At 45.0% G+C, this 25051-nt stretch overlaps 1 long non-coding RNA gene and 1 pseudogene across 1 annotated transcript; both read left to right on the forward strand.

Moving 5' to 3' along the window:
* Window positions 1-20917: 20917 nt before the first annotated feature.
* On the forward strand, window positions 20918-23439 carry LOC137235501 (uncharacterized). The gene is made up of 3 exons (XR_010947929.1): window positions 20918-20943; window positions 21012-21115; window positions 23415-23439. It is a non-coding gene; the product is annotated as an uncharacterized lncRNA (long non-coding RNA).
* Window positions 21948-22857, forward strand: LOC137234406 (UMP-CMP kinase pseudogene; annotated as a pseudogene).
* Window positions 23440-25051: the final 1612 nt, after the last annotated feature.

The following is a 25051-nucleotide window of genomic DNA, read 5'->3' on the forward strand; positions in this document are numbered from 1 at the left end:
TAGCCCACACAGCGCACCAATCGTACTAGCCAAGAAGAAAAACGGGAAGTGGAGGCTATGCGTGGACTATCGGCAGCTTAACGCCCGATCCGTACCCGACGCGTACCACTTACCCAGAATGCAACATATATTGGACAAACTACGACGGGCGAAGTATATCAGCAGTTTGGATTTGAAAAATGGCTACTGGAAAATACCACTGGAGCCCCAGAGCCGTCCTTACACAGCTTTCACGGTACCGGGACGCGGGTTATTCCAGTAGCGCGTTATGCCGTTCGGCCTACACTCCGCACCTGCAACGTTTCAAAGAGCACTAGATCAGGTTATTGGACCGGAGATGGAACCCTACGCTTTCGCTTACATCGATGATATAATCATCATAGGATCCACCTTGGAGGAGCACATTCGCAACCTGAAAGAAGTAATGCTACGACTACAGCGCGCCAACCTCAGAATAAATCCGGAGAAATGCGAATTTTTCAAGAAAGAAATTCGATACCTAGGACACGTAGTAAGCGACAGGGGAATTCACACCGACCCCGAGAAAGTTGCAGCTATCAAAGACCTGAAACCACCAACGAACGCGAAAGAGGTGCGTCAATATCTCGGTATAGCATCTTGGTACCGACGATTCGTGCCCGACTTCGCGACGATCAGCCAGCCACTCACAACCCTGCTGAAAAAGGGCAAACACTGGAAGTGGGGAGCCGAACAACAGGAAGCCTTCGAGGTCTTAAAGCAAAAACTAACGGAAGCACAGATACTTGCCTGTCCGGACTTCAGCAAGACCTTCACCTTGCAAACGGACGCAAGCAATTTCGGGCTAGGCGCCATATTGACACAGGATTTGGAAGGCAGGGAACGCGTGATCGCCAGCAGGAAACTCAACAATGCGGAAACCAACTACTCGCCTACCGAGAAGGAATGCCTCGCGATCGTCTGGGGAATACGCAAGATGAAGCCATACTTGGAAGGGTATCGATTCAGGGTAATCACGGACCATATGTCTCTAAAGTGGCTAAACTCCATCGAAATCCCCTCCGGCCGTATAGCACGATGGGCCTTGGAACTTCAGCAGCACACCTTCGACATAGAGTACAGGAAAGGAAAGCTGAACCTGGTAGCGGATGCACTATCACGACAGCCACTGGAGACCCTACGACTGGCAACGACAACAGAGCGACCATGCAAGTGGTGGCACAAGCGCGTGAATGAAGTGCGCACTAACCCCGAGAAATATTCTGACTACATGATACAAGATGGACAACTGTACCGCCATATTCCCTGCCGGTCACAAGATGAGGAAGCGGTACCTTGGCAACTTTGTGTACCCACACCACTGCGACAATGAGTATTAGAAAAAAATCAAAATATACCAAGCGCTGGACACATGGGCATCCGCCGGACAGTAGCGCGGATTGCCAACCGGTACTACTGGCCTGGCATGTTTCGGGACATCAGTCGATACGTACGACAGTGCGAGTCTTGCCAGAAGTACAAGGAAAAACCAAATCCGGCCGGAAAGATGCTCACACAAGTGGCCCAAGAACCATTCGCCACGGTATGCGTCGATTTCGTTGGACCACTCCCACAATCCACACACGGGAACACGATGCTACTAGTATTTTTCGACCGCTTCAGCAAATGGGTGGAACTGGTCCCCATTAGGCGTACGACATCAGAAGGCCTACGCCGTGCGTTCAGAGAACGCATCCTCGCAAGATTTGGTGCTCCCAAGATACTGATATCGGACAACGGCGTCCAGTTCACCAGCACAATGTGGCAGCGTTACCTCAGGGAAATGGGGATACGACAATAATTCACGGCGCCCTACACCCCGCAAGAAAACCCGACGGAACTGGCGAACAGGACAATCAAGAGAATCATAGCACAACTCACCAGATCACAGCACAACAGATGGGACGACCGTCTCCCAGAAATCGAGCTGGCCATCAACACCAGTGTGACCGCGTCCACAGAATACAGTCCAGCCTTCCTCGTACAAGGACGGGAACCGCGACTACCAGGGGCATTGTTTGACGAGGTCAACCTGGGGACGGGCATAGCTACCACAACGGCAGAAGAGAAATCTGACAGAATGCAAGAGGCATTCAGAATAGTGAGGCAGAATATGGAACGAGCGATCAAGCACGGCACTACAATTTACGGCGGAGAAAATGGACCCCCGTAGTCGGCAAACTAGTGCTCGCAAAGGAACACCATCTCTCCAAGGCCGGCGAAAATTGCGCGGCAAAATTGGCCCTCAAATATGACGGACCCTACCAGATCCTAAGATATGTATCACCACTGATACTCGAAGTACGAAAAACCAACGGCGGGAAGGAGAAAACGGTCAATATTGGGGAGCTAAAGCCATATCATGCAGCAGAGACCATGGCGGGAAATTAAAATAAATTCAGGGAAAATAATCTAATTAATATCAAGGATGGGAGGAAAAGCAAGCACCGGTCATTCTATCGCAAACCACCGAGGTGACAACACGTTCTTTTGCTACGAATTTCTTTTGCAAAAAAACAAAAAAAAAAAAACAAAAAAAAAACCAACAACCTAAGATGGAGAGCCATAACGCTAACCTAAACAACAGCGTCAAGCGTATGCGCCAGCATTACGAGGAGGAGGAAGCAAAGCGCCCCAGGGTAGTACTGCTGGAAGGAGATACCGGCGCCGACGTCAGCAACACGCGAGGAACCACACGCACAAACACGTACGCTGACGTCGCACGCAACGTTACACCACCAAGCGCTACTGGCGCCGACGTCAGCAACACGCGTGCAACTAAGCGCGAAAACACGTACGCTGACGTCGCACGTATTATCACACCACCGAGCACCACAGGCGGCGACGTCAACAACATGCGTGCAACTACACACGCAAACACGTACGCTGACGTCGCACGCACCATTACATCACCAAATACTGCAGACACCTACACCAACACCACGAACACCGAGTCAGCCGCATCCGCAGCTTATGCCAGCACCAACATCAGACGCGCGGCGGAAGCAGCCAGACGGGCAACGGAACTCGTGACACGCACCACGCGCATATCTAAATGGGAGGAAGTCGCGGCCAAGGCCCACAACAAGACCAGCACATCACCACTAACAGCCACACTGGGTAGGATAGACGTGGAGGCAGGGCAGTTGCCGGCAGCTATCGAGCTCTCCTCTGGCAAGGACACAGGCCCACCGAAACAACAACAGCAAGCGATCATTGAGTTCTCCTCGAATGAGGACACAGCCCCGCCAGAGAGGGAAACGACCAAAACAATATTCCCGGCAGAACCAAGCGGCATAACACTCTACGCGACTGACCTCAACGCCCTCAAGGGATCTAGATGGCTAACCGATACCGTCATTGACGCTTGGGCAAAGGGACTGGAAGAGCAACACGGACAACACAATACGACTCTCAGCCCTTTCGTGATCTGGCAGCTGACCCAGAAGAGGAACACGGAGGAAAATTACCGACGCATACACCGCTGGGTCCGGAACGTCGACCTGTTTGGCAAGAGCGTGATCCTTGCGCCCCACAACGTAGCCAAACACTGGTACCTACTCGGCCTGGCGAACGCATCAGTCACACACCACATCACTGACAGGGAATGCTGGCAGGAGCGGTACGTATGGATAGCGGATGCAGAAAGCGTGCGAGACATTTTCCGATGCATCGCCGAAGGCAAAGGACGCTCCCGCGTAAGTTTTCGCACACGGGAATACACCGTCACGGTGGTAAAAGGCAGGGCCCGCATACGAATACTGGGCACCGAGGGCTAAATTTCTGCAGTGGGGAAGGGGGGGAGTGTGAGGACCAAATAAATCCTCATTAATTTGGCCCACACAAAACGACCCCAAAACATATTTGACACGACATTAACACAACAAGTGGCCACCAAAGGCTCTAGCAACACGATCAAACAAACAGTCTCAGCAACAAAACGAGCGCTCGCAACATTCAACAGCAACACGGTGACCATGGCAACGCAATCATTTGAGCTAGCAAAACCAAACACAACAGCCATAAAAGGAGCCACACAGCAGCACAGCAGTCAGTCAGCACGGAGCTGTGGTCGTGACCAGAGCTACTAGGGAAGTATATCCCTATTGCAGTTGACCTTCTCTATGCAATAGGAATCCACTTCATAGGAGCGAGTCGTGGATTGGTGATTGCGGTTGACCTTCCCTACGCATCACCCCCAAAGACCAAAGGCCCCGCCACAGTAACGCGCAACCGCGACAGGTGACACCCGCTCACCTCCGTCAGTAGAAGTACGCCGGCAGAGGCCGCAACAGAGCGCAAACGCACGTAAACCAGCGCAGAGCGCGGTAGCAAAGCGCAGCAGAATTCCGCCGACGCACAAAGTAACCAGGGTAAGCCAGCGCGAACCGCGGCAGCAGAGGCACGCCGACAGAGGTCACGTCAACGCGGCGCCGCATAGCGCAGCCAGGCTAAGCCAGCGCCAAGCGCGGCGGCAGAGCGCAGCAGAGGTACACCGACAGAGTAATACAAGTAAGCGCCGACGTAGGGCGCGACAGAGCATCGCCTCAGCAATACAAGTAAACGCCGACGTAGGGCGCGACAGAGTATCGCCCAGCAAATACGAGTAGACGCCGACGCAAGGCGTGGCAGAGAATCACCCAGCAACCAGCAATACAAATAGAATCCGACGCAAGGCGCAGCAGAGTAATACAAGTAAACGCTGACGTAAGGCGCCAAGGCAAAGACGCCACATACTAACGGAACCCATCTAACAGAACACGGCGACAGAGCATCGCCTCAGCAACACAAGTAGACGCCGACGTAAGGCGCGACAGAGCACCGCAGCAGAGAGAGACGCCGTCATAAGGCGCGTCAAGGCACCGACGCTACATACTAACGGGACCCAGGTAACGGAATACGGCCGGACCGCTAAGGCCGCCACCGCAATCAAGGATACCACAAGATAATCCAAGTGAAATTTAAAATGAAGTATACAAACACGTTTTATTTAATATTATAGAATTTAGAACCAATAAAGAGAGTGAAGTTTTTTTATATTAAATCGATTTGCAAGGTGCCCCTTTAATACAAATTTATTGTAAACGAACCCTGGGCACGGCGAGTATACCCCAGCAAATATCAAAGAAGCAACGAAAAAGCTTCGTTACACACCCTCGAGCCGATAGCACCGACCGCCATAGTCAAAATTGAGTCCGGTGGCCGACTTCACCTTGTGCGGGACTCATTGACCCGTGTTCTCCGAATACGACTATCGACAAAGAGCTAGCACGAGAAATTGAGAAATTCAACTGGATCGTGCAGGGGGTGGCCACAGTAAAAGTCGTCACATAATCTTTCGTGGAAAACATGGCGTAACCGAGCGGATTTCGACACTGGCGACGGAGTTGAAGGGTATGCGAAACTAAGTCCACGAACAAATCTGGACACAAAGATTGCTACGCCATTGCAATTGATGCGATTAGCAGATCCAAAATTGTATGTTTCGTTGCCTATTCGGCTCGTAATCGGCGCAGACGTGTAAGCCAAAATCATGGTGAGCGGTACACCAACTTCATCGATAGGAAGCCTGCTATTGCAACCGACCATATTCGGTTTGGTCATTTCCGGCTCCACGGCAGGCTAGCAGCAGCAACATCTTTCATTTTTTATTCATTTTAAATTTGTTATTTAAATTTCAAATACTTAAATATGTACAAATTTTTGTTGACTAGTTTCGTAAGTCAAGTTTGCTGTTTTCAAACTTTCAAATTTTCAAATTGTTAAATTTTAATTTATGCAAATGTTCATTTCATAACTTCGTATGGTAGATTTTTCCTTTTTTCAATTTAATGTTCATTTCATAATTTCAAGTCAAACGTTGAACCGGCTGGTGTTGGCATTTCGAATATTGCCCATGCAAAGGGTTGCGGCATGTTTAGGCCAGTAGCCTAATTAATTTCCTACCGGGTAGCCGCCCTCGACTTAACTATTTTTACGTTTGTCAGCAAGCAACGGCTAACTTCCAATTGTCCTCTTGATCCAGCATTTTCTTTCGTTAAGAGAGAGAATTCGGGGTTCGGTGGCGTTTTGGAAGTTGCCGTCGGCTCTGATTTAGTTTGCCTGCCAACAAGTAACCAGCTGTTCCTGCGTTTGCCGAATTTTTATTTTGCAGTATTTCATACAAACAAAAACGTAAGTTCCTAAATTCCTTTCATTGTGATTAATATACATATATCAAAGAAATAAAGACTGATTTTTAATTATTATACATATTCCTATGCATAAATACTAATTATCTTGTTTTTATTTCTTTTCGCAAAACACAATTGGTTTCATTCCCGCCAATTGTGTTCATACATTTTACACGATTTTTCAGGCTTTTCTCTGTGGAAATAAAGTGTGACTAGCCGCGATAGATAAGCTGAAAATAGAGAAAAAGCCATTAGTGCATGCATCAATGGGCATCGCAAAGGTGTGACAACTGACGGCGCGGCCGACGCCGCAGTTGGAGCACCCCTTTGCAATGCCGGTAACCTAAAAAAGAGAAAAAAACGAAGAAAAAAGACCAATAAATCCCGGCGCCAACGCCAACATGTAGGATCGTCACCACCATCCACGCCAGTAACCCGAAAAGAAACAAAATTAATAATAAAATTTACTTACAAATTTTGTCTCGTCCACAATCAGCGTACGCTACCCACGCGCCGTAAATTTCAAAAGAATGAAAATGAAGTAACGGAGAAGCGAATTAGTGAATCAGTCGATTTGCTTCCCGTTGGTTTCAATACCATTCTATACATATGTATGTTTGAATGTTCACATTCTTCCTATACATCTGTATGTTTGAATGTTAAAATTTTTTCTCTACATCTGTATGTTTGAATGTTCACCTTTTTGGTCGTTGCTGCTGGGTAACAATGCGCGGAGCTTTAAAAGCAAAATGTTGGTAGACGAAAAAAATGGAAATAGTAGTAGTTGGTAGATTTTGGTCCGGAAAACAAAATTACAGTTTATATTTGTACAAAAAATTCATAATATGTTGTTAAAACGAAATAAAGCACATTTTAAGGAAATCAAACTCTCAACAAAAAATTTGCAAACAAAATCCATGTAAATGTGTAGATAAATAGCTTATGATACTTACCTTTTTCCTGTATTTCGAGCTGTAAACACTCACGAGACTTTTCCCACAACGTCTAACTACCACAACAATTTTCCAATGTACCAAAAATACTGCCGCAAAATAACCGATTTCGGCATGTTATCGTTTACGTAAAACTTTTTATTATCGTTCAAATTATTCACAGAAAAAAAAAAAACTAAAAAAAATAGCGCATTAAATATTCGCGTGCTCAAAAATTTATTTCCTGTTTAAGTTCTTCACAAATTTTTCAAAATTGACTGATTTGGTCAGTATCGCCTCCTAATGTTAGTTGGGTGGGCTCGGCAATTCAATACTTTAAAATGATCGCAGTATACGTTTTCAGTGCGAAAATACCGAAATATTCGTAGAATCTAAGTTTTGGTGGCAGAAGTCGTAGAAGTAGTAGAAAATGAAAAATGGGTCAAAACGGTTGGTCACTCTACCAACGCGGTAAAGTCCGTGCACTGACTGTCGATATACTTATACCAACGTATGTACATATATATGCCGAGTTTAAATGTACATTATATTAGGGATGCTTAAAAGGATGCAAACGGGTACCCAAAAACCCGGTTCTGACAAATCGGTATCGGAGCCAAATACACTTCGGAAACCGTGTCTTTTGCTAAATGCCGTCAATTAAACTGGAGAAAAGTTCAACAAATAGTAGGAGGACAATTCCAAAAAAAAAAAAAATTATACATCCTACAAATTTGTCTCCTCTTCCAAAACGAACATTTCTTTTATTTTTTTCTTTATATATCATACGATTTTGCTGTTCAAACATTTTTTTTAGCGGCGGGAAGGAAATTTGTTGGTTTTTAGCACAAATAACAGCGACTCAAAATAACCCACGCTACCCGGTTCGGTACCAGAATGTGCGAACCGAAAATCGTAAATGCTCATTTTTCTGCAGCACTAGGTTACCCGTGGCTAACTAAAACGCTACCGGGTGATACAAAATAAACAAAATAAGGCACTAAAGACCCAGGCACATAACGTGCGTGGAAAGAGGCTATGCACATGATGTGCGCCAAATATAAATATTTGTATACTGCAACAGATGTTTGCCCCCTACACACGCGCTACTAAAATTTCCCAAATCTCAACAATACAATTAGTGACCACTCGCCCCTGCACTTCGACAAAGACCCGACCTACTCAAACCTATTGCATTCCTTTCAGAAAATGGGTCGCTTTGGAACGGAATACCGCCGCGCACGCAGTGCGTTATTCATCTGAATGCCGAGTATGCCTTGGGCGACACCCTATCCGCTTATGTCCCATCTTTCGGGAAAAAATGCCAGAAGAGCGTCTCTACGTAGCGATACGCGGAAGCTACCTCGGAAATTGTTTGGCCCCTGATCACCGCTCTAACGCGTGCCCAAGCCAAGGGCGATGTAAACGGTGCGGCGAGAAGCACCACACGATGCTACACATCGCCTCGATCGACGAGGAGGAACAGCTACTCCGAGAAGCCCGCTCCAAGCCATGGAGCGTCCAAGTGGAAGAGGAGCTAGATTCAGTCCGAGAGCGGATAGACGACTCGATCTCTTTATATGCGTCGGACGCTGGAACGGAGACTGGACCTCTTCGTCCACCCCGAAACCACGATGCCAGCCGGACCGGAGCGGAGACGCGGTCTCTTCGCCCGACCACACGACCAACAGCCAAGTCATTTCGACCTGGATTGCAGCACGAGAGGAAACGGCTCCAACAAGGGACAGCGACAGCACAGCGCCATACATATAATGGCCGAGCGGATACCCGATCTCTTCGCCGGCAAACCAGGAACCCCCAACGGAGACGACATTCGCGCGACCGCAGAGCGGAGACAAGGCCTCTTCGCCTGCACCAACGACATCAGCCACAAGATCGCAGCCACCGATGCAACCCGCTGCAGCTCACCACAGTGTCCGCCTTCCGGTCAGGGCTCGTAGCCCAGCATTCAGCGGCCATCGCCACCATAATACCAACGGTAGCGATCACACCCACCGCAGTCGTGAAGATAGAAGATGGGGGGCGGCTACACCTCGTCCGTGCCTTAATCGACGGATGCTCCCCCACCACCGTGATCGCAGATGAGCTCGCCCGGGAGCTCCAACTCCCTACCACCACCATTGCGGGCAAGCAGGATGCCTACTACGTATACGAGGAAGCCACGGTCAAAATAAACGAATTGCAACCCATGCGGCGGTCCCTCGTACTAGGGTCAGACGTATATGCGGAAATAATGCTACCAGGGATTCTGCCCACCACGTTTGGCCCTTTGCTAGCTCAGAGTACCATCTTCGGTTGGGTACTCTCGGGCACAACGAAGGCCTAACATCAAAATGTTTGGCAACTACCGAAATACATGAATTTTTACACTCTTATACTTTGTTATTTTTATAGAATTTTTGGTGTACACAGTTGAAAAAGACTTGCATTGTGAATTCGTACCAGCGAAAAATCTTTCTATTCCTCCATTGCCATACCCACGTGTTAAATAATAGCTGGCAGGGAGAACGGCTGTCGCGAATGGCCAGATAATAGAAGAAAGGTTTGTTTTTCTTTTGCTCGCCGTTATTAAATTGACGTGCCATGAATTGCACATTTGTTTCAAATCAGCTTTCTTTTAAATTTGTATACAGACAATCAGACTACATATTAATATTAATTTCTAAAATCAAGTTTATAGATTAAAGTTGAGCCACCAGTTACGCAGGCATTTTAAAATATATAAATAAATCAAATCTACAAAAAGGTTTGAAAACCACTGGTGAGGTAATGGTCTGAGTAATCGAACAGCGATTGAGCAGGTGATCGCGGCTGTTTACTATTGTGAACGCCTTTATATAACGGCAAGAAATATCAACACGTATATCTTCTTACTTCTGTTCGCAATTCCTAGCTCTAGGCAAACCTGGCTCAGACCTTGAACCATAATGCGAAAGTGCCGAATGACCGAGGCATCAGCAACCAAGCTCGCACACTGCGCAAAACCATCTTGCGTGTCGCCAAGCCGGCGTACTGGCCGGCGTTATGTTAAGTTAGATATAATTAGTTATAAGTTTTTTATTTTTTTTCCTCTTCTTCACGGTCGGTGATCCTTGGTGGACTGTGACGTTGCGTACCGCAAGGGGGGCGGCATGTTTAGGCCCAATGCCTAACTTTTACCTGATTGACGGCGCCCCTCCCTAATGTTTTAATAATATTTCCAGCCACCCACACTCACGCCTAAATTTGTGTGCACGCATGCATATGCATGCGTTTCATACACATGCACGTGTGTGTGTGCAGGTTGTCAGCACCCATGCACGTATATGTGGGGATGGTTGTATGTGTGGCTTTTCCCCTCCTTAACACCAGAGGACTTTTTCGCGGCTTAGCGGTTTTCTTCAACGGGATAACCGGCCTCTTTTATGATCGACCGCCAAGCAGTTCACAACGCCCAAGATCACCATCGTCACGTTAAACACAAAGGTAATATTGTATCCACTTTATATTTCCTTACACTCTAATTACATATTATTTTATAACGAGGAAAACCCTCTTGTGTTTTGCTTATTTCATTTCGAGTGAACCATCATTCCCGAGATCGACCCGTGTGCGCCTACCCACTGCCGGTTTCAGACGCACCCAGACCGAACAGACGCAAATCACCGGGTATTTCTTGCTTCTTCTTTCTTTTATATGATGGATTGCGTTGTATAACGCGTCGGTTGTCGACGTTTGCTCTTTAAAGCCAAAGTGCTTATTAGACCACAAATTATTGCTCTCTAAGTGGAAATTCGAACGCTTAGTGAGTAGTTTTTCCAACACCTTGCCTAATATTGCGAAAATCCCTATTGGTATATATGATGATACATCTCCAGCCACTTTATTGGTTTTTGGTATCACTTTGACATACGCTTCTTTCCATGCCTTCGGAAAGCAACCAATTTTTAAACAAACGTTGTATAGTTTAGTTATTAAATCAGGATAATCTTTGATTACCTCCAAGCATATCTTCGATGTCAGGTGATCTAATCTAGGAGCTGTATTAGAGTTCATTGTATTAATAGCCTCGACAACCTCAGCTTCTGTGAAGTCTTTGTCGTCAGGTGTACTTATGCTAACTTACCTTATATAACGTGTGATGACCAAATATTGCCAACAAATTTGGCCCACACAACTTTGTCATAGCAACATACGACACTAGCACCACAACATGAGGCTGACGCAACCAGCAACACGATCACACAATAAACATATTATGCCTACAGCAAGTCAAACACTCGAATACAACATGCAATAGACTAGGCCATACCAAGTCAAACACACGAATACAACACACAATAGGCTGGGCCATACCAACTTCAACAGCAACATCAAACAACAATATACCCAAACTATGCGACAACAACAACTACAGCTTTTACCGGCACACTACCGATCGTAACAACACGGTCGCAACACGTCGGCAAGCAAACCAAAATCATCAACATATTTATTACGATGATTCAAGTCTATAATAGCAACGACCACAGAAGAAAAGGGTGAGTCAGCACGGAGCCGTAGAAGCAAACGGATCTAAACTGAAGACTGATAGCTCGTAAATAGGTTTTGACCAATGCGAGACATCATCTGAGCCAAACCAAGCTGTAGGTTGCGCACCGCCGTTCCGCCACCGCCAACCGTGAGCCGCCATATCAACGCGAGTGAACGCAGTGAAAGCGACGCCGGCACAACCAACCACGCCAGCTACAGAGACGCCGACGCGACGCAGCCCACTGCGCCCGCAACAGAGCCATCGACGCCATCAAACGGTGTAGCCCGGCACTATGATTATTAGTCGGATCTACGAGCGGATGGTTTTGACCAATGCGGGACATCACCAACCGTCGTAGACACAGACTGAGCCATACGTGAGCGTTGTGAGTTTGCCTCACTCATTATACGATTAAGGCTGCGTTCCGCCGACCTATCACAGCCGACCGCGAGGCGACCCGTAATCGCTACCGTACCATCGTCGTTCAGAAAAAGGCATAGCCCGGCGCTGTGGTTAATAATCGGATCTACGAGCGGATGGTGATAACCAGTAAATAGGTTTTGACCAATGCGGGACATCACCGCCCGACGTAGACGCAGACTGAGCTTTAACTGAGTGTTGCGATCTTTACCCGCTCGTATACGCCCAAGGCTGCGCTCCACCGACCCACCACGGTCGACCGCGAAGCGACAACTGACAGCGACGGCTCTCTCTTCTCGCGTCAGCGCAACGCCAAAGGCAACAGAGTGTCATCTACGAGCGTCCTCAGTGGCCACTTATCCATTTCAACCAAGCGCCTTCAGTGACCGCATACCCATTATCATCGAGCGGCCTCAGTGAATAAATACGAATCGCGACGCCAGCGTCAAAGCGTCATCAATGAGCGTTCTCAGTGACCGCACACCTATTAACATCGAGCGTCCTCAGTGACGAAATACTTATCGCGACAGGCAGCGCAACGCCAACGCCAACGGCAGCAGAGCGTCATCAACGAGCGTCCTAAGTGACCGCATACTTAGCACGCCAGACAACGCAGCGACGAACGCCAGCGTAGGCACGCCACTAAGGCGTCCCATAACCACGCGCTAACGGGACCGGGTGGACCGTTAGCCAATACGAAAGCATAGTAATAACAACGTAAGCAAGCACGCCAGCAGGCACGCCAACGGGACTTGGGCGGAGCGTTACACACCAGGCCACGCAGACACCGATTACCAATAACGTTGAATAAAATTGAACTTAAATGAAGTTTTAGATATCATTTTGTTATAAATAATTAAGTTAAATAAATTACGACTTGGAAAAGGGCCCAACAGTATAAATTTATTTTACGGAACCCTGGATACAGCGAGTATACCCCAGCAATTTATTAAGAATTTTCGGGGCACAGGGAAAGCTTCCCAAGGCTGTCGGTTCTATGTACAGGAGCGGCTCGGGATTTTCCCGACCAAGGACTGCCATTTCAGTGTAACCCCATTTAATATGTTACGTCCCTCCCACAAATTTTCATCCTCCCAGCAGCTCCTTGCAGCGGGACTGCTCCATATTCTCTTTCTCCGGGAAGGTATCGAACCCTATCTGGGTCCGTCTCCTGACCCCGGTCCTGAGAAATGGTTTTGCTGCATCTGCCGGAAAAGAAATTTTTAGGACGGTCATACTCTTGTCAGTGTGTCTCGTGTAAGGGATGGTTGCATCGGACAGGTTGTTCTGGGCTAGACCCCAAAACTACCACGTAACTTTTATAAATCTTTTGAGGCGCCTTGCTGTTAACGTCATAGGACGTCACGTAGTCTGCGCCTCAGCGCACGGGTACCCCAATGCCTACCCAAGGACGTCTAGTCCCAGGGCCTCAACAGCAATCGCGTTCTAGCCTTCCACAACCCAGGCGTAGTCACGACGTCTCCCCTTATGCACTTCAGAATTCTGCAGATAAACTGTAATGGATTAACTGAGAAGATCGCGGAGATAGTCGACTTCATGAAGCGGCACAACATCCGCATTGCTGCGATTCAAGAGACTAAACTCAAAGCAAGAATTGCATTGCAGACCTGTTCTGGGTATAATGTCTACAGAAAAGATCGCGAGAGCGGAAATGCTGGCGGCCTCGCGTTTATCATACACAACACTGTGCAATATCATATATTTGATCCCGGCATCGACCGCAGGGACAGTGTCTTAGAACGTTAAGGATTATCTGTCCGGTCAGGCGATTCAAATTTAGAAATCATCAACATCTACGTCCCTCCTGTCACCTGTTGCCCAAGTGGATACCGCCCTGATATCGGCGATTTCAATGCCCATCACAATCTATGGCATTCAAACTTGCGGGTGGACAGTAAGGGTGAGATGTTAGCGGATGAAATAGAAGAAACGACGTTCTGCACTATAAACGGAGACGCCCCCACACGTATGGTAGGAAGCTGTTACGGTGCGCCGGATATTTCAATCTTGAGCGCAGAACTCGTAAACTGCGTCAACTGGCAGCCGATGGTAACATTGGCATTCGACCACCTGTCTATACTTATTTCGCTCGAGTGTCCCGCCGACTTCATCGTGACAGAAAAACGCACTTTCATTAACTTTAAAAAAGGAAAGTGCATTGCAGACCTGTTCTGGGTATAATGTCCACAGAAAAGATCGCGAGAAGAGAAATGGAGGCGGCCTCGCGTTTATCATACACCACACTGTGCAATATCATATATTTGATCCCGACATCGACCGCAGGGACAGTGTCTTAGATCGTCAAGGATTATCTGTCCGGTCAGGCGATTCAAATTTAGAAATCATCAACATCTACATCCCTCCTGTCACCTGTTGCCCCAGTGGATACCGCCCTGATATCAGCGGCGTACTCACTGGAAACAATCGCATTATCTTAGGCGATTTCAATGCCCATCACGATCTATGGCATTCAAACATGCGGGTGGACAGTAGGGCTGAGATGTTAGCGGATCAAATAGAAAAAACGACGTTCTGCACTATAAACGGAGACGCCCCCACACGTATGATAGCAAGCTGTTACAGTTCGCCGGATATTTCAATCGTGAGCACAGAACTCGTAAACTGCGACAACTGGCTGCCGATGGTAACATTGGCATCCGACCACCTGCCTATAATTATTTCGCTCGAGCGTTCGGCCGACCTCATCGTAACAGAAAAACGCACTTTCATTAACTTTAAAAAAGGAAAGTGGGGCGAATACAAATCGTTTACAGACAGCCGCTTTGCTGCCCACCCTATCTCAACTGATGCCCACCAAGGGGAGTGTGCTTTTCGCAAGGTCATTGAATCCGCCTCTGCTCGTTTCATTCCCGCCGGTAGAATTCCTGAAATTCGGCCCTACTTCCCGGCGGAGGTCGCAAGTTTAGCGAGAGAACGTGACCTTATAAGACAGCTCGAACCCGGCGGCCGCCAAATAAGGGATATAAACCAATGCATCAGATTGCTTGTGGATGAACACAAGTGGGCGAAATGGGAGGAGCACTTAAGCGGTTGTATCCTCTCTGCCGGTGTAGGTAAACATTGGTCCACTGTAAAGTCCCTATCGAATCCGTCTAACACAATGACAAAGTTTCCATCGCCTTTGTCGGATGCGAAAAAATGCGCGAGCGCTTTCTGCCGACAATACATAATGTATTCTACGGTCGACAAAAATAGACGGAGGGCCAACAGACACGCACGTAAACATAAGTTCAGCGCGTCACCAATTACCATCACCGCCAAAGAGTTTGAGGATGCCATCGGTCATGCTAAACCATCCAAAGCAGTGGGCCCAGACGGCATAGCCATGCCGATGCTTAAAAGCCTAGGGAAAGAGGGTTTCAAATATTTGGCATATGTCTTCAACCCGTCTCTCTCCACCTTTGTCATACCCGAAAAATGGAAAATGGCCAAGGTGGTACCGCTACTAAAGCCTGGGAAACCAGCTAACATAGGAGAGTCATATCGCCCGATAACTCTCCTATCGCCAGTAGCCAAGATGCTTGGAGCCAATTTGCTCCCCCACTTCAAAGCAAATTTGCAATTAGCCTGTCATCAGCATGGCTTAAAAAACTCCATAGCACCACCACCGCGCTTAATGCCATTAGCACCCAGATAAATTGCGGTTTAAATCAGAATCCCTACCATAGAACTGTACTCGTAGCGCTAGACCTATCAAAAGCTTTTGATACGGTCAACCATGGCACGTTACTGCAAGACTTGGATGGGTCTACCCTTCCCCCATGTCTTAAAAGGTGGACCGCAAATTATCTGGGTGGTCGGCAGGCATCGGTGCAATTCAGAAACGAAATATCAAAGCCAAGAAAAATTAAACAAGCGGTGCCTCAGAGTGGTATCCTATCCCCACTTTTGTTAGTTTTTACATATCAAAACTACCTTCGCCACCAGAAGGAATTACTATCTTTTCTTACGCCGATAACTGCAAAATAATGGCCACAGGCCCGGGCTCAAAGATCGATGAGCTTTGCAACAAAATAAACGGCTACCTCCCTGATCTCTCCAGTTTTTTTCGCCTCGCGAAACATGGCATTATCCCGAGTAAATCATCCGCGACCCTATTTACAACCTGAACGTCCCAAATGTCGACCATTTTGAACATCCACGTCGATGGCACTACGCTACCGACTGTCCTACACCCCAAAATCTTGGGTGTGACGTTTGATCAGGATTTACATTTTGGTGAGCACGCAGCAGAAATTGTTCCGAAAATCCAAAGCTGTAATGAAATCCTCAAATCCCTTGCTGGAAGTACTTGAGGAAAAGACAAAGAAACGTCCATTACCACATACAAAGCAATTGGCCAGCCGTTTGCGCGCTACGCGTCCCCTATATGGTCACCAAGCCTAAAAACTACCCACTGAAAGAAGCTACAGGCCTGCCAAAATACTGCGCTCAGAACCGCCACGGGCTGTCTTCTTATGTCCCCAGAACACCATCTAAATAATGAGGCGAGAATACTGCCCATCAGGGAGAGAAATGAGATGCTAACCAAACAGTTCCTGTTGAATACCCAGAAACCTGGTCATCCCAACAGACATCTGATTGATGAGCCAGCATCGCCTAGAGACTTAAGGAGTCATCTCCGTAAGCATTTTGAGGAAATACGGCACCTGAGAACTCAGCCGTATGAAGCAAAAAAACACAAGCAGGTCCTTGGTGAACTCCTCAAACAGGCGTCGGACCTTTATGCCAGAAATTGCCCGGTGAATGCAGTACTCAAAGAACAGTTCCCAAAACTGGCGGAAGAGGAACGCATACTCCCCAGGGAAACGCGAGTCACTCTAGCTCCACTTCGTTCTGGATACCGTAACTGGTTAAACTCTTACCTATCCAGAATCAACCCCGACATACAAAATGTATGCCCCGCTTCCAATGTGCCCCACATGACACCAACCATCTCTTTAATTGAAATGTGGAACCAACGCCTCTAACACCCCTTTCATTATGGTCCACCCCGGTCGAAACAGCAAGTTTCCTTGGACTCCCGTTAGAGGATATTGATGAAAATTTGTGATCGGTCGGAGCTATTAGGTGGGGCGAAACATTGCTACAACAACAACAACAGGGAAAGCTTCGTTACAAACGCCTTACCTAATTTCAGTAGTCTAGTATTAATAGTTGCATAGATATTGAGTATGAAAATCCCATTTGTATGGGAGGTGTCACGCCTCTTTTCCGATTTCAAAAAGGGATAGGTATAGGGATAGGGACTTACCTTACATAACGACTTAGTCTAGCATTTATACTTCCAAAGATATAGAGTATGAAAAATATCATTTGTATGGGAGGTGCCACGCCCCCTTTTCCGTATTCAAAAAAAAGTACATAAGAAACATGGGGGCCATGTACCTGACTTGTATGTAAGTTTGGTTAAAATCCGTCCAAGCGTTTGAGAGTATAGATTCACTAACTCGAATTTCAAACTAGCATTCCGTAAAAAAAAAAATTAAAAAAATTTAGGTTGAATCGAATAATGCAAAAAAAATTTGAATTTACGGGGCTTAAAGCTAAACTCAAATTTCGAGTATACAAATTTTCATAGAATAAAAAAAGTAATAATAAAAAAATAGTAAACATGGAATTCGCCAAATCCAATTTCAATCCAAATTTTCACAATAGGGATCCGGGATTTACGAAGTTTAATTCAATTTCAGCTTTCCAAATAAAACACAGAAGTATGGACAAAAGAAAAGAAAAAAATCGAAAATTTTCGATATTCGAATAAAATTATTAGTATTAAATATTGAACAAAAAAACCACGAAATTGACTTTTAATTCAGATTAAAAAAACAACAACAAAAATTTATGAAGTGGTGCTCCAAAAAAAATATGATTTAAACAGATGCAACAATAAAAGATCATAATTTCATGATCATGAAAAAAAAACAATAATTAATTACATTTGTTTTAATTCAACTATTGTCAAAACCGACAAAAATTCTCCCGTTTAACCCAAACGAAAATATACCGTGAACAAATGCGTGGTGGCAACGGCGCGCACCCACGTATTTGTTAAAGATTAGGTTAAGGCGGAAAAAATAAGAAAATAAAAACACCAAAAAGGGTTTCGTATTAATACAAGAGAATTCACAGTGTTTTTTATTAATATGTATAAATACAACAAGTGTTAAGGAAATTTATTAACAGATGTTGTGAAAATGAAAATGGTAAAGATATTTTCGGAAATTATTTTATGAATTTGACAACTTACGTGAACGGGCGATTACGTGTTCCTTTGCTGGCTGCTGGATCAAAAGAGGACGAGCCTCTTTGCGACATGAGCCGATGAACCCGAGATACAGCTCCTTCGTTGGGTTTCCCGGCAACAAAGTTGCTATACCGCGGGCTCACAGCGGTAAAACTCTAAGATACATGCGTACTACCACTCACACACGCCTGTGTGTATTAGTGATCACAAGCATGCATATGTGGTAGTAAACGAAGAAAATTATGTTACGAGGGAGGGGAGATATATTTAGGCCTGTGGCCTAAACATACCGGCCCCCTTGCCGTAAGCAACAAAGAAAACATTAAAAAAAAGGGATGCCACGTGATCGCACGTCCAGTAAGGCGCTAATGAAAGAAGGCAGTGCAGATGTGGACTGCAAGCACTGCACGCCAGATGGTTGACCTCACGTTTCGCTCTCCTGTGGAAAAAGAAAAGAAGTTATTAGATATACGTACGTGGTTTTAAATCCCGTGCTGTAATTACTTATTTTTATGAAACAACTCCAATTTTTGGCAGGCTCCTGAGACTACCAGCCCGAATACGGTTGGTTGGGTCAGGAGACCGCCAACTGTTGTTGCTGGCGTTCCGCTCACCATCAGTTCGGCGTATAGATCAGCGCCGAGTGTAAGACGAACTGGCGATGAGCGGTAGAACTGCGGATCTGCAAGCCGCATAAATTCGAATGGAACGGCAACCTTTGGATCCACATTGGATGGCGGACTCAACCGATAGTGGCCGTTGACCACGGCGGCTTGGGTAGTGACATGAGTCGTTGACCCGAACTTGCCGCGCAGAATAAGTGTGCATTGCCCTGGTCCTTGGCGCTCTAACTGCAAATCGCGTACCAGCTCTGCATCGACTATGGTGCTGGCGGCGCAGGGATCAATGATCGCACGTACCAAGTGTAGGTGCCCACGCGATTCGACGCGTACGATGGCCGTCGGCGCAATGGGCACGAAAGACCGCATTATGGGCGCTGGAGTGGCTGGGAGCAGCCGGCCGGTTCGGAAGCCTTCCGGTGTACCACGCGATAGTGCTTGCATATTTTGGGCGTCAGAATAGTATGGCGTTGATTTATCCCGCCGCTGCTGTCTGCCGCGTTTGGACGACGTGGTCGGGCCTCCTTGGAGTCCAATGTCGCGGTGCCGCCAGTTGTCTCGTTCGTTTCGACGTTTGTTTGCTTTCGCCGCGCTTCTTTCATGCTGTAACAGCGGCCGGAAACTGCGCATCCCATGGTTGGCCGTTGATGTTCTTGTTGTCTCCGTTTTACTTCTTTCTTCCTCCGCCTTTGCTCTCTCCTCCTCCATTTCTTCCTCCTCCACCTGCTGAGCCCAGGATTTAGCCGGTCCCGATAGGTTGATTGACAACGCGTCGTCGGACGTATTGTCGTCGCCATTTGTGGCTGTCTCGTCGCATACCGGCCGACGCTCATCTAAATGAAGCATGGTGTGGTGCTTCTCTTGGCACCTCTTGCAGCGATACTTGCTGCTACACTTGTTTACCCGGTGGAAGGGTGACAGACAGTTCGGACAGTACTTATATAGAAGCACTGCCCGCAACCTCTCTTCTGGAGATTTTTTCCGATATTCGGGACAGATTCGGAGACTATGGTCCCTGCCGCAGAGCTGGCAAGCGACGTCGAAACGCGTTGCGCCTCCCTCTGACTTGGCCAGTAAAGTTTGGTAGCGGGTCATTATCTGAAAGAATATTGATATCATTGATCATGCCCAAATTGAGGTTGGCGGAATGTTGTTTGGGTGGCGTAACCAAAAAAAATATTATCCCTAATATATTTTCGCAAGAAAAAAAAACATTTTATTGAAATAAAAATTAAGGGCCATAAGTAAATACGAAGAAAAAACGGTTTTGGCACGCATCCATACGATGTGGCTGGTGCTTTAGCGCCTCTAGTACATCCCTGCAAAAACGCTCTCGTCACTCCACGTCATTTGACTAGTCATTTTACCAGGTCATAGGTTATATTCCTAGTCACACTTGCATGGGCGTGATTGGGTTTTGTGACCAAATTTTGTAGGGATTTTATAATTTATTTTATGTCGGTAGCTGTCGCCGAAGTAGTCCTAAAGATTTATTTTGATTTGTGGTGAACTTTGTTTTCACAACAAGTGGCCTGCCACCACACGGAACGGTTCCAAACCTGGCTGAAAAGGTATTACAGAGTTGCACTTCCACCATTCAACATTATTTTTGACGTGTACTGTCGATAATGTTGAGATTCGTGGAATTAAGTATTTTAAATCTCGACCAAATGAATGATTGGTCGAGATATGTAATACGCGACATGTGTGGAGTGTTGTGCTCGATGTCGTGCGGCATGTAATGCGTGACGTGTAGTGCGGCGTGTAGTGCATGACGTGTAGTGCGGTCTGTAGTACGTGGCGTGTAGTGTGCGCGATGATTGCGCATGAGGCCTAATGTCGGTGTTGCCGTGCATTGACTGTCAAAAGAAAAGTGTAGACATTTGACATTTGTTAGAATTTTTTTTTTTTTCATTTCCTGAATGAAAAAAAAATCATTGATTTAAAACACGCGGTGGTGAGTATGGAGGCTAAAAGTTGTAGTTTTTTTTCATTAATTAATTTTTCTTTCTCTTTTATTTTCAGGTATACGTTATCAAGTGGTCATTCCATTTTTGTTATGCCGCATAAGGAATCCAAAACCAAATTTATAAGTATAAAAGCGGATTTTGGATATACATGAGAATCCGGTAGGATAATGATATTAAGTAATGTCTTGAGGCATGTCTCTGCTAACTCATTTTCATCGGCAGACATACAACCATCACCGTCGGGATCTTGACCACCTGACCAATAACATTTATTAGTAATTTTTAGCAATAGAGCTGTAATATTTTGACAATTCTCGAGAGAAAATCCAATGTTTTCCACCCAAGTACCAACATATTTGACGGCTCTTATCATATTGCTAAGATATTCACTATCCCATTCACGTTCTAATTGCATATTTGAATAAGTTTCAGTCGTTTCCAATACTAATGGCGTTCGTTTTGCGACTTCTGTTGTTACCAGGGGACTTCTGCACGTAAGGTAGCTCGCTTAACTGAAGTAAAAATTGCTTGCATCTCTTCTGGTATGGCCTGTAATACCTCAAGCATTATCCATAATGGCATTTCTTTTGTAACATTTGGTATTTGCTGATTTTGAAATGTATTTATCACATCCTCACTAGCAGAAGACCATTCGCCAAGCATATGAACAATGAAAGCACTGAGAGCAATGCACAGACGCTTGAGCACTAACATTGGACCACCATCAAATTGAATAATTCTTTTCTAAAATCTTTTGCTTTAGGTCCTCGTGACTTTCCATCGGTTCTTCGTGGCAATATTTCATAAGTTTTGAGTGTAAAGTAACAGCTCCAAAAATTGCACTTCTTGGCTTTTGCCTAGTTCCATTAGCTGCCATGTGAATTGCCATGCCTGCGAACTAGTCTGCGCTTTTGTTAACCATTCATGAGAGATGGCTTGTTCCTATGAAGTTAACCGGTAAAATACAACAACCGCCTCTTCCAGACGTTTAATGTCGAAACCTCAAATTATATTTGTATTGTGTGGCCCCGGTGCTGGGAAAGGTACACAATGCTCCAAAATTGTGGAACGCTATCAATTTGTACATTTATCTGCTGGTGATTTCTTCATGAGGAGCGTGTACGCGGAGTATCTGAATATGGTAGTTTAAGTGACGAATATATACGTAATGGTAAAATTGTGCCTGTCGCAGTGACATGCTCACTGCTTGAAAAAGCAATGAAAAATTTAGGCAAGCAACGGTTTCTTATCGATGGTTTTCCACGCAATCAAGATAAGCTCGATGGTTGGAAGCAACAAGTGGGTGAAAAAGTAGATTTGAAATTTGTCTTATTTTTTGACTGTAGTGAAGACATATGTATAGAACGTTGCTTGGCTCGTGGTCAAAGTGGTTGTGGCCGTAGTGATGATAATTTGGAGAGCTTGAAAAAACGTATACAAACATATAATAATGATTCAATGCCAATAATTAAACACTTGAACAATTAGGACAAGTTAAACAAATCGATGCAAGTCCCAATGCCGATGAGGTATTCAAAAATGGTGAGCAAGTATTTGCTGCAACTGGTATCCAGTAAAATGTATCGGTTGGAAAATATAAAAAGTACACACCGCTTAGCTATTAGATGCATATATGTAGTATATATGAGTACATACATACATCTGTGCATTTTACTTTTTTTTTAGTAATACGAGTATTGTTACTTTTTGTTCATTATTAGCTAGCATCAAGTGAAAATCTGACCATATTTCCGCCAATAGGCTTTTATTGCATTTGTCTTGGTATTATGATTTGTTCGACATGTAAAATGCTCAAGACCAAGCACGAATTCATAGATTTTCGTATATGGTCTGGACTATTTCTAAGTTACGTTGATCATAATGTCGCAGCTGATATTTAGAAAATCTTTTTTTTTGCAAAATAATCTTAAACCATATTTATATTTCTTTGGCGTTTTCCTTGACAGTTTAATAGTATCGCCGTTAATACCAAACGGTTGGTGACCTCCCTCTGAGTTAACCATTGTTTCATTCATATTTGTATTTGTTTCTCTTTTTTGCATTCATGTATTCATCAGCAGGCAGCTTTCCCGATTGGATTGTACTGGTTTCATTTGGTGTAAATGTACTTTCAAAATATCCATATAAAATGGATGATGTTGTTGCTACAGGTTGCCGTTTCTTAGACTTAAAGGTTCCAACCTTTTGTTCCTTTGTCGTCTCCAATGGTATTGAATTTTGTTTAAACTGTCGTACTGCATCATATTTGCTCATACCGGGTTTTCTGGTACATCTAGCAGCTCGCAGTAATTGGCATGGAGTTTACACATATCTTATTCCACATGGCGTTACATTAAGCTGGGTAGTACACTTGCAGCTGGCACATTAGCATTACTAGGTTCATGGTTTTTTTTTGGCTTTGAATCGTACTACTCAGAAATATGTTACCTTTTTACAGGTTGTTATTTGTCTAATGGCTGCCTTCATTCTTACATACCCTTATATGACTACAAATTTCAAAGATTCACCACGTTTTGGCAACTTAATTTCAATCGACGACAAGGATACAAAATTAGTTGATGGCATCGATGGACATCGTAACATAAAGGGAACAGATAACGGTATACATATGAAAATTGATATATACCAAACATTTCCAGTGATGTTTTACAATTAAATTTTGTTAAAGGTACTTTGTCAATGGACCCCTGTATGGCATCAAATTTCCATGTCCGTGCCGGCGAACTTTTGACGCGCGGTGCCCATTTCGGTATTAGATCGTGAGTGTTTTATTAATGTATGTATATGTAACAAAAATTGAAAACCATTGGGAATACATACAAGGGAAAAAACTTCCTATCCCTCCATTGCCATAAATTGAAGTGCCATAAATTGAACATTTATGTTTTAACTCAGCATTTTTTAAATGTGTATACAGAAAATCAGACTAAATATTAACATTCATTTTTACAAAAATCAAGTTAATTGAATAATTATGCAAACATGTTAAAATATGCAACTAATGCAATATACCAGTTGTCTACAAAATGGTTGAAAAGGTCTATTGAGCAAATGATTTAAGTACTCGAACAGCGATTGACGAGGTGATCGAGGCTGTTTATTGTTGTGAACGTCTTTATCAAACATTCGCCACTTGTATGTATTCACAATGTTGAAAAACCTCACACCAGAAAAAAGGATATTGACTTCGGATATTAGTTTCTCCTGTAAATAAAGGAAACCGCATGCCCTTTATGCACCCATAATTGGGTATTTTTTTGAAATGAAAGGTACAAAGCCACTCGCTTCATTAAGCGAACCTCTGTCAGCACCCCCTAAAAATTATTACGCTTTTACAAAAATGGTTAAAATGGATAGCAGCCGTTTCCTCCTTAACCATTAGGGCAATCAAATAAACTGCATGCAACTACTCATATGTAGATGTTGTACCTAATCAAGCAAAGCCTGTTATCCCTTGTTGCAAATGCGGCAAAAATTAATTTTTGATTGTCAGTTGTTACATGGACAGTAAAATCCGACCATCAATTTGGCACAATTTAAAATTACTTATGCAATGGCAAACTGAATATTGTTTGCCAAGCATGTTATGGAATCATATTCGAACCAAATGTGGTTACTTTGGGTGGGCAACAATTTTCAACCATTTTTCATTCAGCTTTCTGAATCTGACATGATTTTGTATGAGATGTGAAGAAACATATGATAATCGTATCCGAAAATCCTTCATAAATTTTAACCAAAACGGTGGAAATATGTTCACGAATATGATCTGAAACAGACTGTGAAGAGCAGTCAAATGTTCCTTACAAACGATTGAAATTCACTTTCCGTGTCCTTATATAATGAAATGGTATGAATAAATTTCTTCGGTATTCCTTGCGATATTAAACTATTTTTGAACAATTGCGTGGTGGCAGCGGCGCACCCACGCAATCGTTGGAAAAGGTATTATGTGGCAGACAGTATATCTGAGTTAGGGTTCTGTTGGCCTCGTTCTGGGGAACGAGAGCTGGGTTATTGGTTTGTTGGCCTCGTTCGGGGTGAACGAGAGCTGGGTTATTTGGGATGGAGGAA

Source organism: Eurosta solidaginis, chromosome X (assembly GCF_040869045.1).
Source record: "Eurosta solidaginis isolate ZX-2024a chromosome X, ASM4086904v1, whole genome shotgun sequence".
Lineage (NCBI taxonomy): Eukaryota > Metazoa > Arthropoda > Insecta > Diptera > Tephritidae > Eurosta > Eurosta solidaginis.